At 43.8% G+C, this 7624-nt stretch overlaps 1 protein-coding gene across 1 annotated transcript in view; it reads right to left on the reverse strand.

Moving 5' to 3' along the window:
• Nucleotides 1-7382, reverse strand: part of LOC135225882 (calcium/calmodulin-dependent protein kinase type 1-like) — a 124976-nt gene extending 117594 nt beyond the window's left edge. The window contains exon 1 of the mRNA XM_064265449.1: nucleotides 7250-7382. The gene's annotated coding sequence lies outside the window, so the exon portion shown is untranslated. The remainder of the gene's footprint in view (nucleotides 1-7249) is intronic.
• Between the last annotated feature and the right edge of the window lie 242 nt (nucleotides 7383-7624).

The following is a 7624-nucleotide window of genomic DNA, read 5'->3' on the forward strand; positions in this document are numbered from 1 at the left end:
TATCCCTCAGATGGGGGCTTTACAGCAGTATCCCGCAGATGGGGGGGAGGCTTTACAGAGATCTCTCAGATGGGGGGGGGGCTTTACAGCAGTATCCCCTGGGGGATGCGGGGGAGCTTTACAGCAGTATCCCTCAGATGGGGGTATTTTACAGCAGTATCATCAGATGGGGGCTTTACAGAAGTATCCCTCAGATGGGGGCTTTACAGAAGTATCCCTCAGATGGTGGCTTTACAGCAGTATCCCTCCCAGATGGGGGGGGCTTTACAGCAGTATCCCTCAGATGGGGGCTTTACAGCAGCCTATCCCCCCTCAGATGGGGGGCAGTACAGCTTTAGCATTACCCATCAGATGGGGGGTTGGGGCTTTTTCCCTACAACAGTAAACCCCGGCCTTCAGATGGGGGGCTGTGCGTTTACAGCAGTATCCCTCAGATAGGGGGGCTTTTACAGCAGATCCCCCTCAGGTGGGGGAGGCCTTTTTACAGCAGTACCATCAGATGGGGGGCTTTACAGCCAGTTTTTATCCCCCAGGTGGGGGCTTTCAGCATATCCTCAGATGGGGCTTTACAGCAGATTTTTCCCTCAGATGGGGGGGGGGCTTTAGCAGTATCCCTCAGATGGGGGCTTTACCCTTTCAGTAAATTCTTTCAGATGCGGGTGGGGAGCTATTCCCTCAGATATTTCCATCCAGATGGGGGGCTTTAACAGCAGTAAATCCCTCAGATGGGGGGCTGTACAGCAGTATCCCATCAGATGGGGGGAGCTTTACACAGTATCCCTCATGGGGGGGGGGGGGAAGGGGGGCGTTTACAGCATATCCCTCAGATGGGGGGTAGGGGGGCTTTACAGCAGTATCCCTCAGGGGGGGGCCTGGGGGAGCTTTTACAGCAGTATCCCTCAGATGGGGGGCTTTACAGCAGTATCCCCTTTCAGATGCCCTATTAAACTTTTACAGCAGTCCCTCCCTCCAGAGGGAGGGGCTTTACAGCAGTATCCCTCAGAGGGCTTTACAGCAGTATCCCTCAGAGGGGGGGGGCTTCTACAGCAGTATCTCTCAGATGGGGGGAGTATCCCTCAGGTGGGGGGGGGGCTTTACAGCAGTATCCCTCAGATGGGTTTTTTTTACAGCAGTATCCCTCATATGGGGGGCTTTGCAGTATCCCTCAGTTGGGGGACTTTACAGCAGTATCCCTCAGATGGGGGCTTTACAGCAGTACTCTCATATGGGGGGGGGCTTTACAAGCAGTATCCCTCAGATGGGGGGGGGGGGGGCCTTTACAGCAGTATGGGGGGGCCCTCAGATGGGGGGGCCTTTACAGCAGTATCCCTCAGATGGGGGGGACCTTTGGCCTTTACAGCAGTATCCCTCAGTTGGGGGCTTTACAGCAGTATCCCTCAGTGGGGGGCTTTACAGCAGTAGCCCTCAGATGAGGGAGCTTTACAGCAGTATCCCTCAGAGGGGGGGGGCTTTACAGAGTATCCTTCAGATGGGGGAGCTTTACAGCAGTATCCCTCAGATGGGGGAGCTTTACAGCAGTATCCCTCAGATGGGGGCTTTACAGAAGTATCCCTCAAATGGGGGCTTTACAGAAGTATCCCTCAGATGGTGGCTTTACAGCAGTATCCCTCAGATGGTGGGCTTTACAGCAGTATCCCTCAGATGGGGGGGCTTTACAGCAGTATCCCTCAGATGGGGGGCTTTACAGCAGCATCCATCAGATGGGGGGCGTTACAGCAGTATCCCTCAGATGGGGGCGTTACAGCAGTATCCCTAAGATGGGGGCTTTACAGCAGTATCCCTAAGATGGGGGGCTTTACAACAGTATCCCTCAGATGGGGGCTTTACAGCAGTATCCCTCAGATGGGGCTTTACAGCAGTATCCCTCAGATGGGGGCTTTACAGCAGTATCCCTCAGATGGGGGCTTTACAGCAGCATCCATCAGATGGGGTTTAGCATTACAGCAGTATCCCTCGGATGGGGGGCGTTACAGCAGTATCCCTCAGATGGGGGGCTTTACAGCAGTATCCCTCAGATGGGGGCTTTACAGCAGTATCCCTCAGATGGGGGCTTTACGGCAGTATCCATCAGATGGGGGTTTTACAGCAGTATCCCTCAGATGGGGGCTTTACAGCAGTATCCCTCAGATGGGGGCTTTACAGCAGTATCCCTCAGATGGGGGCTTTACAGCAGTATCTCACAGATGGAGTCTTTACAGCAGTCTCCTCAGACGGGGGTTGTTTACAGCTTTATCCCTCAGAGTGTCTTTACAGCAGTATCCCTCAGAGAGGGCTTTTTACAGCAGTATCTCTCACTGTCTTAATAGGAGTATCCCTAAGTATCTTGCCAGCAGTATCCCCCACAGCAGTATCCCTCAGATGGGGGCTTTACAGCAGCATCCATCAGATGGTGCTTTAGCTTTACAGCAGTATCCCTCGGATGGGGGGGCGTTACAGCAGTATCCCTCAGATGGGGGGCTTTACAGCAGTATCCCTCAGATGGGAGCTTTACAGCAGTATCCCTCAGATGGGGGCTTTACGGCAGTATGCATCAGATGGGGGCTTTACAGCAGTATCCCTCAGATGGGGGCTTTACAGCAGTATCCCTCAGATGGGGGCTTTACAGCAGTATCCCTCAGATGGGGGCTTTACAGCAGTATCCCTCAGATGGGGGCTTTACAGCAGTATCTCACAGATGGAGTCTTTACAGCAGTCTCCTCAGACGGGGTTGTTTACAGCTTTATCCCTCAGAGTGTCTTTACAGCAGTATCCCTCAGAGAGGGCTTTTTACAGCAGTATCTCTCACTGTCTTAATAGGAGTATCCCTAAGTATCTTGCCAGCAGTATCCCCCAGAGTCTTTGCAGTAGCACCCTCAGAGTGTCTTAACAGCAGTATCTCTCAGACGGGGGGGGGGGGGGTCTTAACAGCAGTATCCCACAGACAGGTCTTTACAGCAGTATCCCTCAGAGGGGTCTTAACAGCAGTATCCCTCAGAGAGAGGGTCTTTACAGCAGTATCCCTCAGAGAGAGGGTCTTTACAGCAGTATCCCACAAAACGGGTCTTTACAGCAGTATCTCTCAGATGGGGGTCTTTACAGCAGTATCTCTCAGATGGTGGTCTTTACAGCAGTATCCTCAGTGGTTTGGCTGAAGTATCCCTCAGAGTATTTACAGCAGTATCCCTCAAAGGGACTTGGCAGCAGTATCCCTCAGAGTGTATTCCTAGCAAAATAAGCAAATTCCTCAAGGTAGAACTGTCCATATCATGTCTTCACGAATACCGTAATTCCCTCAGCTATATACAGATCTCACTCTGCTCTTAATGATTTATCAGCTTTCCTTCGCTATCATCAGTTGCACGATTGACTGATTGATTGATTCCCAGGGACTTGTGTCGCAACAGCAGTGGTAATCGATTTTAATCTTTAGCTTTTGCTCTAATCGAATGAACACTTGCATTACTTAATCAGTTATTTCACTGAAATTTAATCTTTTTTAGGTGCAGACTACAGTGTCAGAACTCTCCAACACGCTCTTAGGTCAAAGGCCAAGCGCTGGGACCTAGGAAGTCATTCAGCACTGACAATAAAAATGAAACAATTATGAGAGGGTGGAAAGTAAGATGGAAGAAAGAAATTGAAAGGAGGTACAGTAAAATGACTGAAAGGGGAGGAGGTTGTTCTATATGAACAGGGTTCATTTTCTGAACAAAAATATTTAATAATCTTTTGCAAGATTTTACACAAATAGGTTTTTTTTTTTATTGTGACAAGAACTTCTACCGCAAGGGAAAATAAGTGCAATTTTCATGTTATGAGTGGTTGAAGTGCAAAGCTTACGATAATATGAAATCTTGATTTTTTAAATTTATTTATTTATCTAATTTACAACGAACTCTTAGCACCGTTTTAAGTATAAGTCCATCACCTAGTAGAATACAAAAAACTGATGTTCTCACTACAGTTCAAATAATAAATCGGTTCCATTTCTTTGATGAAACTTAAAATAATTACGATGAACTTCGAGTTGCGGAGATCGCCAGATTCATCTCTCAAAGTAAATCAGTAAAGTGAGGTGCAGAGTTTGATTTCGTACATGTGAGAGATTCAGGTGCTAATACAAAACGGGTCTCCTCCGTCAGTGCATCTCACAAGCGTTTATTCCCTTTACTGTACCTCTATGTACATTCGCTTTCTTCCATCTCACTTTCCATACTCTCTTAACAGTTGACTCACAGTGCAAATGGAAGGTTTTCCTCCTGTTATACCTTCCAAACCTTCTTCACTCAGCGCTGAAAGACCTCGTCATCATAGGTTCCAGCGCTCGGCCTTTGGCCTAAATTCCATATTCCAATTCATGTTCCTATTCATAACAGAAGGGGACTCTGAATTCTGCCGTCGTCAGATCATCAGATCGGCCCGCAGGATCTGACTGATGTGCAAATTAACGAGTGATAAAGGACTGACAAATTAAACATTATTTCTAACGCTGACACAGGTGGCATACACCCCCACCCGCACGTTGCATACAAATGCTCTAGTCACCTGCCAACTTTCTCCATTCACCTGTTAGCCTGCATGACGAAGTGTAGGTTTGGATACATTGCTTTTCCAGTGCTAATTTGGTTGAGATTGAGTTAATTTCAACGCCATTTATACCTCCCCATTGCCTTTATGCATTAACGCTCGCGAAATGACTGAATACCCAGGGGTGACAAACAACCATCTTCTCTTCAGTTCAGAGTAATTTTCCAAACCAGTTTAATGACTGTACTCTGACCTGATTTTTATAGGCGTGAAACCGACCTCTCTTTGATGCATGAGTGACCTCGGGAGATTTAGCAGTGAGCCCCTCATTATACCAGGAGGATCATTAGCGAAGCTTAGGCCTAGACTGCAAGATCACAGCTTAGGCCTAGATTGCAAGATCACAGCTTAGGCCTAGACAGCAAGATCACACAGCACATAGCCTATGGTCATGTCAAGGGGAGTAGACCTTTGGTGTCGACCCTCAGTCCCTGCTTTTTAGGGGGGGAGGGGTGTCATGACCCCTACTTCAGACTCAATTCGTGGAAGGATGCCCCCTGGTGAGTGCATGTAATGGCTTGCAAGAGCCTGCAACGGCAGTGACTGAAATAGAGGCAATTTCGTTAGGCCTATATCCGTTAGAGAATTGATATCCCCGTGATAGAATGCCAGAATGTTCCCCTTTTGAGAGCATAAAATAGCTTGCAAGAGCCCGGAGCAGCTGTAAACCAAAACACCTGGCTGAAATTGAGGAATACGGACGGAGGTACCATAAAAGGAATGAAAGGGGTTGTAGCAGCTAGGGTGCTATAAGGAATGGACGTTGCAAAGATCCTTAGGGAATACCTACAGGGCACCGTGCAAGGTGCACTGACGGCACTAATCCCCCCCAACCCCCCATGAATATTTGTTACTGAGCATCAATCGCACACACTACAGAGGTTCAGCGGAACAGTATGAGTTAAATGAAAGAGACTATGAACGGAGGTACAGTAAAAGGAAAGAAAGCGGTTGTAGCTATTGGACGCTGCAGAGAACCTACAGGGTATTGACCCATAACGTACAAATTGAAGATGTTCCTTACTCGAACAATGACACAGAAAGGTGTGTATATATATGCAAATGTTACCTCTGAATTCATTCAAGCTGTGCTTAAATTTTAGTTTTGTCTTTTTGCATTTCTAGCTATATTTGCTAAGCTTAGAACTCACTCCCCTTTTGAAGTAATTATGATGCTTACATTTTATATTTACTGTTCGTTTGTAAGTTATATTTGTGTCTCATTTACTTCATGTTGTTTATTTTTTTTCATTCTTAATTACATAGTTTTCTGATTGCGAACATCACTCACCTTTGCACAACTATTAGTCGGAATATTTTCATAATAATGAATATATATATATATATATATATATATATATATATATATATATATATATATATATATATATATATATATATATATATATATATATATGTATATATATATAAAAACACAATATATATATATATATATATATATATATATATATATATATACACACACACACACACACACACACACACACACTGAAAACAAACTCTCGAGTCACTTGTGGATCTCTTATACAATATCATTGTCATGGACGCCAACACTTCACATCGTTAAATATACTCTTTACATTCCAAAACCGAAGTATTGCCGGTACGTGTCAATTCACGAGAGCAGAAAGAAAGAAAAAAAAAGACACACTGCAAATAACTACAGCATTCCTACGACCTGAGAATTACTACTGAGAATTTCTACTGCATTCTTCTAACATTCCTCTAACGAAGCCAATAAGAAGAGAGGAAGGGATCACACGTGGATTATCCGATAGTTTTAACGGTGATCGTGTTGATCATTCAAGGTTTTACAATAGCATGTAGCAGATTAGGTCAAATTATCGAGGTAAATGGATGGGGAATTTACGAGAGGGAAAATAATAAGATATTATACGTAGATGCGAATTGTGGATCTTTCTAAACGTGAGCAATAATCTAGAGGACACCTGATATATATATATATATATATATATATATATATATATATATATATATATATATATATATATAATATATATATATACAATACATGTATATATATATATATATATATATATATATATATATATATATATATATATATAGATATATATATATATATATATATATATATATATATATATATATATATATATATATATATATATAAAGATGCGTTTTATCATCCAAAAAAGGATTTATTAAAAATCAGATATTCTACGTAGTTGCGAACAATGGATGTTTCTAAACGTCAGCAATAGTCTTATTCTAGAGGACACCGGAGATATATAGAAAAAAAGGTGAGTTTTATCATCCAAAAAAGAATTTAAAAAATTTAAAAAATACGAAAAAAAGGGTAAAGAGGGCTTAAGGTCACAAGCTAAAAAGATAAACGAGTGTTTCCTTCCTTTCATTATCAGCTTTCAAAAGATTTCACACACAAAAAAGGGGGAAGAGGCGACGGCTTAAAGATAAAAAAAATATATATATATATAAATAATGAGCGCTTCCTTCCTTCCTTCCTTCCTTCCTTCCTCTCATTACGTACTGTCTAATAAGGAGGGAGGGAGGGAGGGAGGAGGGCGGGTGGGGCCGCCCCCCCTTTGTCTCTGACCACACCCACCCACACCACCCCCCCTGGGAGAACAAAGCGACTGACCTTCTAAGGACTCTGATTTCGTTCTCGAGGGAGTCCTCCTTCCCCTTCAAGGCTTTCTTGTCGATGATCTTGATGGCGACGACTCTGGAAGGGTCCTCCTTCACTTCCGCCAGGCGCACTTGTGAAAACGCCCCCCTGCGCAAAGAGAGAGAGAAAGTGAGAGTGAGTGAGTGAGAAAAAAAAACGTGATATAGCATGATTTGCATTTAAGGTATAAACGTATATTTTCAGATAAATGTGCATTCGTGGAAGAAAAAACGTTAATTTTAGGATATAAAATAATTTGCAATTACGACAAAATCGTACAAAATAATTTGCATTCAGGAAATAAATGTAAACCTTATAGATAAAATAACTTGCATTCAAGAAATAAAC

The sequence above is a fragment of the Macrobrachium nipponense genome, chromosome 13 (assembly GCF_015104395.2).
Source record: "Macrobrachium nipponense isolate FS-2020 chromosome 13, ASM1510439v2, whole genome shotgun sequence".
NCBI classification, from domain to species: Eukaryota; Metazoa; Arthropoda; class Malacostraca; order Decapoda; family Palaemonidae; genus Macrobrachium; species Macrobrachium nipponense.